General features: G+C 37.9%; 1 non-coding gene across 1 annotated transcript; it reads left to right on the top strand.

The window, feature by feature from the left end:
- The first annotated feature begins 300 nt into the window (after nt 1–300).
- Nucleotides 301–436, top strand: LOC111823459. The gene has a single exon (XR_002826474.1).
- The last annotated feature ends 10,459 nt before the right edge of the window (nt 437–10,895 follow it).

The following is a 10,895-nucleotide window of genomic DNA, read 5'->3' as shown; positions in this document are numbered from 1 at the left end:
GTAAACACATCAGTTTGTGCTTAGTGCTCTCTATCTTACAGAAAAACCAGAAAGTTCATTTAAAATGATCTCCACATTTAGAAACACAAATTTTCTGCCTCCAATACATTTTAAATACATTTTTTAAGCAAGAAGAAATATATATATATATATATATATATATAAATATATATATAAATATATATATATAAATATATATATATATATATATATAAATATAGAAACAGTAATTTGCTTTACTTAAAAGCTTTGTAGCCTCATCAGAGAAAAAAAGTGTGTGCGTTGAGAAGGCAAAGGTTAAGACATATTTTTCTACTCAGATAAAGAGTACCTAACCTTCCCTCAGACGAGCTGAGAGTAGAGAGGCCAGGCTTCCTTCCCCTGGGAGAGGTGGTTAAGAAAGGAGCCTCACCTAGACTGCCCTTGCCTCACATTAAAAATAAATAAATAAATAAAGAGTACATAGGCTTAAAAAATAAACACAAGTGAGTTTGTAAACTACCATATTAGTGACCATAATTATTGGGTGTGTGGTGGGGATGAAGAATTTTGCACTAATAAATGTGAATTATAAACAGATGTAGCAATATAACTCTACTATTATGCTGTTACATATTCATCGTGGCGCCCTATTGGGGTTCTACTTTTAGAGATAGTACAGGTCTCAATTACACACGCTTATCTGTAGAGTAATAATCCCACTGAAACATCATGGCTGGTGTTCCAACTGGAGAATTTGGAAGTTTGCTTTCAGTACTCAGATGGCCTCTTCCATCCTCCGTGGGAGAAGCTGCTTCCCGGCCACAGCCTGGACAGAGGTAGTCCTGGGGGACTGATACTGACTCAAACACGGCTCAGACCTTCAGGGTGTTGAGGGCAGGTATTCTACACCTCATCTCACACAAGCCTTGCAAAAAGCCCAGTGACTTATAAGCAACCTCAGGTGCTGCTGTCATCCTCATTTTACAGAAAACCATGCTGCTTCTATTATATTGGTCACCACAAGGTTGACCAGACATGACTGTATTAGTCACTTTGTCTGTGGCTTCCACCCTCCAATTCCTTATGGCCAAGGCAGGGCTCTCCTCCAACCGCAGGGCGGGAAATATATATATATATATATATATATATATATATATAATACAATTCCAGGCATTAGTGTATCACTGGTACATTTGCCTCAAGGGTGAAAAGAAACCAGAGCAAAAACCCACCTAAGGATCTGGGAGCGTTTCTATTTCTGCTTTCTCTCTCTGGCCTGTGTTTTCTGTCCCCGAACTTAAGCTGTCAAAGTAAATCTGGACAATTTGGAAAATAGAGGACAGTGCTGAAACTGGAGATAAGTTGAAAACTTATGAAAAGTTAACCTCTAATACAGTTTGATAAATTTAAATAAGCTTAAGTATAAGTTGGAGTCACATGTCTAGTTCTCAGCCATGATTTTATAGTATTCAGCTAGGGAAGAAATTTCATAAATTGGGAAAAGATGTAGTCAGTCCAATTAATAGTCCTGCTAATGACATATAGTAATCCTTAAACTTGTTCTCTGATTAAAATGACTAGGAAGTCTTATAAAATATGGAGTGACATATTTGCCAGTCTCACATTCCTTTGTCCTTGTTTTCCTTGACCACAACTCAGCCTGATATTTGGTAGCCAGAGCCATTGTGAGGCCTGAGATAAGGTAGCCCCGGGGGAACAACAACTAAATAGTAATTGAAACTCAAATTCTTTATATGAATTATGTCAGTAGCCAACACCTCTTATTAAATCTATGCATAAGGTAATATGGTTATCTCTACTTTCGGACTAGAGTTTAATGATCTTCACATCATATAAATTATAGATGTAGGATTTGGATTTAAACCCAGACAGGCTGACTCCAGAGTCCGTGAGCTTAAACTTTATATCACCTTGCCCTGGTAGGAAGGTGGAGGCTGACTAACTCACTGATGATGGGTTTGTCCTCCCTTTGGAACTTACAGTGACCTATTAATTGGGTGTCAAGGTCAGCCTTTGCTTGTGTTTTTGAAGATATCCCATTCTACCTTTAACATCTGCTATTCAGATTTCTGTAAAACTATCATTTATGAATGTGTGTATATCAATACATATGTATGTATATATGTATTGTACATATTACTATATTAGCATATAGTAATATGCTCATTAGACCAAACAGCTGAATGACCTTCTGGACATCATTCCGGACATCCTTCCTGACGAAGCTGTGGTGACAGAGGCCAAAGCAGAGGCAGTTAGGGGTGATCAGGAAGGCAGGTGAGAAGTTAGGGGTGATCAGGCAGGCAGACAAGTGGTTAGGGGCCATTAGGCAGGCAGACAAGCAGGCAGTTAGGAGCCAGTGGTCCCGGATTGTGAGAGGGTGCAGGCGGGGCTGAGGGACCACCCCCACGTGTGCAAATTCTGTGCACCAGGCCTCTAGTATGTATGCATGTATGTGTGGATCGGGCAGTCGGAAATCACTCTCACAATCCGGGACTGCTGGCTCCCAACTGCTTGCCTGCCTGCCTGCCTGCCTGCCTGATCACCCCCTAACCACTCCCCTGCCAGCCCGATTGCCCCTAACTGCCCTCCTTGCGGGCCTGGTTCCCCCCAACTGCCCTCTCCTGCAGGCCTAATTGCCTCCAACTGCCCTCCCTGCAGGCCTGGTTCTCCCCAACTGCCCTCCCCTGCAGGCCATCTTGTGGCAGCCATCTTGTGTCCACATGGGGTCAGCCATCTTTGACCACATGGGGGCGGCCATCTTGTGTTTTGGAGTGATGGTCAATTTGCATATTACCTTTTTATTAGATAGGGTGGACATTTAGATTGTTTCCATATCTTGGCTATTCTATATAATAAAAGCCTAATATGTAAATTGTCCCCTCTGGTGGTCATTCGACCGGGAGATTGGCAGTTCGACTGGTCGCTATGACATGCGCTGACCACCAGGGGGCGGCACGGAACATGGTGAGCGTCAGCGATGCGGCGCTGGCAGTGGGCACTCAGGTGCCGGGCGCCTGCAAGGAGCCCGCTCACACCCTTGCGGCCTCTTTTGGGTGAGCCGGGCCATAGGTGTAGGGACCGCAGGGGCCAGTCAGCTCCCCGTGGGTTTGCGCAGGAGCCAGTTTGCAAGGCCGGCCGGGAGAGAGCATGCTGCCTGCCTGGCTTCTGTGTGGCGCCACTGGGCAGCCCAGAGGCCCACGCTGTACCCTGGCCTGTGGTGTCCGGCCGCACTCACAGCATCTCCACATGGGGATGTCGGTGCCGTGACTCAGGCCGAGGGGGACATGCAGGGGCCTGGGGGCCCAGGTGCTTCCCAGGGCCCAGAGGTCAGCTGGGACCTGCCCTTCCACGCCAGATGCTCACACTTTGATCGCTGGCCAGGCCTAGGGACTGCACCTGTGCATGAATTTCATGCACCGGGCCTCTAGTTACAAATAATACTGTAGTGAACATGGAGGTGGGTATATCTTTTTGAGTTAGTGTTTACATTTTCTCTAGATAAAAACTCAGAAGTGAAATTGTTGGATCATATGGTAATAGTTCTATTTTTAATTTTTTTTTAGGATACTCTACTGTTTTCCATAGTGGCTACACCAATTTGCATTCCCACCAACATTGCACAGAGGTTCCCTTTTCTCCACATCCTTGCCAGCTTTTTTATCTCTTGTCTTTTTGATGATAGAGATTCTAACAGATGTGAGGTGATACCTCATTGTGGTTTGATTTGCATTTCCCTGATGATTAGTGATGTTGAGTACCTTCTCATGTACCTATTGACCATCTGCATGTCTTCTTTGGGCAAATGTCTATTCAGATTCTATGTCTATGTTTTAATAGGATTTTTTTGCTATTGAGTTCTACATTTTCTTAATCTAAGTACTTTTTCATGTTGTTTTTTTTTTAAAGCAACAGTGTCCTGATAGATACTTGGAAATTAAGGACCTCCTTAGTTTGATTATCCTATGACTTTCTTGTACAGATAGACATTTGAAGTTTAATTTAAAATATATAGTAGTGGACTTATGCACAATAAAATATTTTTCACAACAGAAATTATCTTGCTTTTAGAGCTTTATACCTTTAAGCTAACAGACAGTCTAAGTTTGTTTAATCTTAATTAAACTTTTCTCTCAAAATTAACTTGCTCGACTGGCAGATGAGTCCAAATGGTTTTTCCCTTTGGACTCGTACATACGTGAATTAAAATGTTGGATGTTTTGAATCCTTAAAGAGTAAAACACTTAAGCAGACAGTGTAGTTATACAATAATATCCATTCATCTATATATTTCCTAGAGTAAGATGTTTCTATTACTTGGTGGTATCTTTGTATAGAAAGCAGAACAGCCTGTTGATATTAAGGAAAGGTATGGGTTACACTGGCCAAAACATTATTTTATTGCTTTGATATTAATTTACATTTCTGGCTTACTTTACATTTCATAATTATATGGCATAACTCTGTTAAAATATTGGTTGTGAAAGGAAACAGAGCAGACCAATAAGAGCACAAATGTAAGTGCTTAACACTACTTACTGAAACTAGAAATTTGTGATACTATTCCATTTCTCTGAAACAAAGACTCTAGCTTCCAGAATTGTATTGGATAAATCTCTGTTACAGACCTACCATTCCACACTAGTTCATCTGTCTGACTCTCACTGTGACACTTTCACGATGACATCCTTGTGTCCCTAAAATTTAGCTCAATGAGGTTATAAAGTTGCTATTAAATAAATATTAATGAATGGATAAATGTATTTGTACATTTGATGAAAGTTACTAAAGCTACACATGTTGAGTTTTACTTCATCGTTTTATGATTATATTGATTATCTGAATAAGATATGTTACCCCAGACATACCATAATAAACAGTGATTAAAGAATGTTGACGATGCTGTTCATGATTTAAGGCTGATATTTTTTTCTTTGTTCCTGAAAAATCATTTAACATAACCAACAGATTTACTGCATGAAATTCCAACAATACTTCCAAAGAAATTATAGAGAATTTAACAAAATCATTTTAAATCATTGGGAAATAAAAAATCATATAAGAGCAGCAAACTTTATATATGTTGTTGACATTGCATCAAATACATACATCAGTTTCTCAGGATTAATAGCTGGGTAATATCGAGTTAGACTATCCAGGAATATGCATGCCTCCCAATTTATTAATTTGTAAAAATTCCTTTGTACAGCTTTTGTGTTGCCTCCATATAGGCCTTGGCTATCTACTAATTTTGCCAGTGGTATTTTGTGTAATTTTTTGCTATTGTTGATGGTATTTCTTATATTTTCTAAATACTATTTCTAGTATGCAATAAAGTAAATTATTTTGGTATAATTTTTGGTAACCAGATATCTTAGTAAACTTTATTCCTTGTATTTCTTTTGGGTAATTTGGATATTCAATAACATGCAAATGCATATTTTTTTCCTTTCAAAGAGTGAGGTCTTTTCTTCCTGACTCTCCCTTATTACATGGAATACAGGGGCTATAAATTTTGAAATATTTTTAAATAATAAAGATGAAAGGGAAAATTTTTGTCTTTTTTAACTTTAATAAAATTGAGTATTTCACTGTTAGGTGTGATATTGGATCTGAGTTTGGTTAGACAATCCCTGTTATGATTAGGATGTATACATAGTAAGAATTTTTTTAAATGTTTCTGTTAATTTTAGAGAGAGAGGAATGGAGAGGGAGAGAGAAACATCTATGTGTGAAACATCAATTGTCTGCCTCCTGCACCCTGTATGGCCCCTACTGGGGATCAAGCCCACAATTGGGCATGTGTCCTGACCAAGAATTGAAACAGCGACCTTTTGGTGCATGAGACGACACTCAACCAACTGAGCCACACCAGCCAGGGCCTAAGAATTTTTTTTAATAAAGAATTTTATTAAATACTTTTAAATCAGCTCAAATGGTCACACAAAATTTTCTTTATGCTATGGTTAATCATATTGCAAGTGTCAGAATTAAATGTTCTTGCATTCTAGTGCAAATTCTACTTGGATAAGATAAATCCTTCTTTTAATACATTGGTTAGTTCAATATGCTAGACCTTTTATTTACCATTTTTGTTTCCATGTTTATAATTGTTATTGGTCTGAAGTCTTTTGATTTTGTGCTCTCACATTTTATCAGTGTATTATGGTCAGTGTATAAACACATTGGGAATGTTTTTATTTTTTTTTGTTTTAATGTTCCAGAGGGTTTATATATTAAAAATACATTATTTGTGTTTAGAAAGTTCAAGAAAAAAAAACAAAACTGGGCTATAAACTGCCTAGACCTGAAGCTACTTTGGGAGGCAATTCTTTGACTACATTTTTAAAATTTCTTCTTTGCTTATTGATCTATCCCATTTTCTACTTCTTGAATATGTTTAAGTTATTTATGTGTTTGAGATTTTTACATTCATCAGCCCTACATTTCCCTAGCCATTCTCAAAATTAAGAAATATATTTTGCATTCTAATGGTCTTTTAAAAAATTTTTCTCCTGTGCTATTTCCTCCTCCTCATAGGACATTGAAATTAAAATTACTGTTTCTTCATCATCACCATTGTCAGCAAAACTAACTTTGGGATCTCTGCCAGCCACTTAACACCATAAAGAAATGTTTCAAATTCATAAATCTCAAGTGTATAGGCCCATCGCATATGCACCATAAGATGCCAGCTAAAATGTTATTAATTTAGTCAATACTTGGAGAGTTTTTACATTTGTACAAACATCTACTCATTTCAAAATGTTTTCAATTGATTGAATATTTACCATGTTATGGAAGGGATCCACATTTCGCACAATGTCATTGAAGTACACCATGTTGCTGATTAAGAATTCCAAATATACTCAGAAATTATTATACAGAAACTGAAATGATTGAGATAATTATCACTGAAGGGAAATGAAAGTATTTCTTTTAAAAAATATACATATAGTTAATTTTAGAGAGAGAGGATCCCTTCTGATAGGATGTCTCCTTGGTAGCTAAACGAAATAATCTAAAGTTGTTAAAGGGTGATATTAAAAAATTAATAAAATACCACATGATCTCACTCGTGGAATATAATGAACAACATAAACTGATGAACAAAAACAGATCCAGAGACAGAGAAGCATCGATCAGACCGTCAAACCTCAGAGGGAAGGTAGGGGAGGGTGGGGGTAAGGGGGAGAGGTCAACCAAAGAACTTATATGCAAGCATATAGGCCTAACCAATGGACACAGACAACAGGGGGGTGAGGGCATGAGTCGGGGGGGATAGGGGGTAATGTGGGGATAAGGTCACATATGTAATAACTTAATCAATAAAAAAAATAAAATTAAATAATTTGTACATGCCAGAAAAGATATTTAGAGAAATAAACACTCTTGAACCTTAAAAAAAATTAATATTCTTTATTTACTCAGTTTTTTGTTGTTTTTTTCCTCTTCCCATGTGCCAGGCCCTATTCTAGACGCTAAGAAAAAACATGCCCTGTATAAAACATAAGTCCATCTTTCACATTAAGGCAGATAAAAACAGTTTACAAATACATAAAATAAATGTCAAGTGATGTAAGGGGACAAGGTGACGGGGGTAGAGAAGGATAGCATGGTCAAGTGTGTCTTTCTGGTGAAGAGACATTAGGAGAGACCTGGATGAAAAGGAGGAGAAAGTCGTGTACATATATGGAAGAGGGTCTTTCTAGGCAGCAGAAGAAATCAATTTGGAAGAAGGTCTGTTATGCTTAAGGAATAGCATGAAAGGAGGTCAGTGTGCGAAGGGAATGAAGATGGAAAGTCAGAAATCTATGTGGACTGTGGGCGGGCCTTGTGGGCCATAGTGAAGCCTGGGATTTTAATGTGAATGTAAGGAGAGTTGTTGAGTGGTTATAACACCATTCCAGAGTTCAAAACTATAATCACCTAAAAAAGAATCACCCACTTTAGATATTTCTCATGTTGCTGCAGATAGCAATAAAAAAAAATCCTTTCTTTTTCCAGAGGTAATCATAGATGATAGATTACCATCTACCAAGGAGAGAAGAAATGTATAAAATAATTCTTTGAATTAGATGGACTCAAAGAGTATTCCCTACTCTAAGATTGTGTGATTAGACGAGGCTGTGGGACTTACACTTCACACTCCTCTAACAAGATTATTAACTTTCATGAAATTTTGCAAGTAGAAAGTAAGGCATATGATATATCGACAGAAAGTTAAGTATAGTAGGTTCAGACTCCGGAAACTTTCATTATCGTTCAAATTGTGCTTCACATCAACTGTGGGGAATTGGGTATGACTCTTGTTTACTTTTCTAGGATTCTACTTCCAAACAAGAAGTTTTGAAGTAGGTAAATGTTAGGGTTTTAGCAAAATCAAAATTCCATTATGCAATACACTTCCCATCCACAGTTACCTATGCCCATTTCTCATTCCCTTTTCCTTACCTTTCTACATCAAAATAACTCCATGTAGGAGGTACTATTACTATTAATAGAGGAGCAGTTTAAAATGTCAGTGCTAGCGGTGTGTTCAACATCACAAAGCTATGCCTGCTAAGTCAGGAATAAAATATTTTCTAAGAAGCTTTTTGAACAAGGCCCAGATCTGACTAAAGTGAAATAGAAGTATTAAGCAACCTAAACAGTCTCCCTTAGACTTCTGATCTAGAATGTAAATAATGGAAGGCCTGACTTCTTTATGTATTATCTAACTAGAAAAGGCATGGTAGAATGAGGCAAGAGGAAGCTATTGTTCAGATTCCCTAATCTTATTAAACAATGGTTACCTCTATTGATCAGTCCTTTTGAGTTAAATTTCTTCTACATGTACATTTGCTTTTGCCCCTACAACATATTTTTCTCTAGGTTTCATCCCCTCTAATTTAATATTATGGCCAAAGAAAATAACATGTGACTCTAGTGTAGAGGAACATTATGAGAGTTAAATATTTAACTACTAATTGTGACATCAAGACACATATTATATCATCTACAGCAGTGGTCAGCAAACTGTGGCTCTGCAAACTGCGGCTCGCGAGCCACATGCGGCCCTTTGGCCCCTTGAGTGTGGCTCTTCCACAAAATAGCGACTTCTGCGCATGGGCCACGGAGTTTCAATCACACTATATGTGCGCGCCCGCACGTGGTATTTTGTGGAAGAGCCACACTCAAGGGGCCAAAGAGCTGCATGTGGCTCACGAGCCACAGTTTGTTGACCACTAATCTACAGTATCAGGTTTTTATCCCCAACTTCCCAAAGCCTGGCATCCTTTTTATTTTCTATTGTAAGCAGGTTCCTTATTCTCCATCAGTGTGGTTGTTAGCACTGTCTTTGTCTGATAAAATAAAATTATTCAAGAGCAGATGAAGCTGTAATTACAATCAGAGTTCCTACTTGCAGGAGAAGAAATAAAAATTAAAAGTACTAACTTTGTGACATTTGGGTTATCTGGAAATTTTCCCAGTCTGACAGATGACTGTAGGGGCACGTGGCTACATTCAATCGTGGAGACAAGAGGCTTCTTGTAAATCAAGCAGAATTGTTCCTGACTAGGTTTCACATGTATTTGCCATTTCTCCAGTTCTTGTGGCATTCTAGATCTTGATTAAAGATTTCATTATAAATAATGGACATTTTTTCCTTTAAATATACTTTGATAAAATGAAAAAGTAATACTTATATGTTTCACAATGTAAGAGAGAGAGGGAGAGAGGGAGAGAGAGAGAGAGAGAGACAGAGAGACAGAGAGAGAGAGAGAAGTAAGTCTTTTTCTATGAGGGAAAGGAAGTGAAACAAGTTTCCAGGATAAAAAATGTACATGTTTTTGTTTATTTAAAAACATGGTAAACCTAACAACAAAGTTCTTCTGCTACACAGGTGGCTCTTCAATCAACTAAGACACCATTGTGTTCAGCAATAAGTCAACATTCATGCAAGCACATTAGCTTGGTTCACATCCACTCACTCACACAGCAGGATCTTCCTACGTTTTTCAAATAGAAATAATACAGCCACTAGTTTAGTAATTCCAGGAGCCAAAAACAGTATCCAAACTTTTCATAAAAGAATATAGAAAAGTGTAATGCAACTTTTCTCCCCAGCCTACTTTTTTCAACTCAGTTTTAAACACTTGGAGTGCGGGAAACGAGTTAAGTCGGCTCGCGTGAATTGGGCGTACTCTGCGGGAGCCGTCTTTAACTCGGTTCATATAGATTTGCGGTGGAGTGCGGGAAACGTGTAAACTCGGGCCGATTGTAACTGCGTATTACCAAATATTTGTTTGTAATCCACCCTTTTGGTGGATGGAACAAAACCAAAAGACAGAGCCATCTTATATTTTGGCGGGAAATTCACCCGCACTCCAAGTGTTAATGAGTAAGTGATAGCATCATTTGGGGAGAAAGGACCAGGAAATCTAAAAATGTTCCCTTCCTCCTGCTCAGTGTATTCTAACACAATGAATTGTTTCTTGCTCAGTGATGGAGAAGAAAAACTAAATGATAATTGGGATGACAACTTAAAGTGTATAACAGCATTATACAACTATAAAGTGAAGCTTATGTTTATAATCCATTCTAATTCTAACAGATTCTTCTTTAAGGCTTTTGTAACATTTTTGTTGCTTAAATAAAATCTACAACCATAGTGATTGTTTTCTACTAATCTCAGGAAAGGAAGTAACAATGATAGGAGATAGTTTTTTTCTAGTCTTCATACTTTAAATAACATGATTTTTAAAATTAGTATCACTTGAGAAATCAAATTTCAGTTTCTAATCAACCACTCCCTATTTGGACACCTGGGGCAAAAACTTGACCTATCATGACCTCATTTTTTTTTCTTTAGAATGAGGAAAATAATGTCTGCAAACGAAGTAATGGGG

Source organism: Myotis lucifugus, unplaced genomic scaffold (assembly GCF_000147115.1).
Source record: "Myotis lucifugus unplaced genomic scaffold, Myoluc2.0 scaffold_499, whole genome shotgun sequence".
Lineage (NCBI taxonomy): Eukaryota > Metazoa > Chordata > Mammalia > Chiroptera > Vespertilionidae > Myotis > Myotis lucifugus.
Note: the sequence above shows the minus strand (reverse complement) of the source record. Positions and strands in the feature narration are given on the sequence as shown.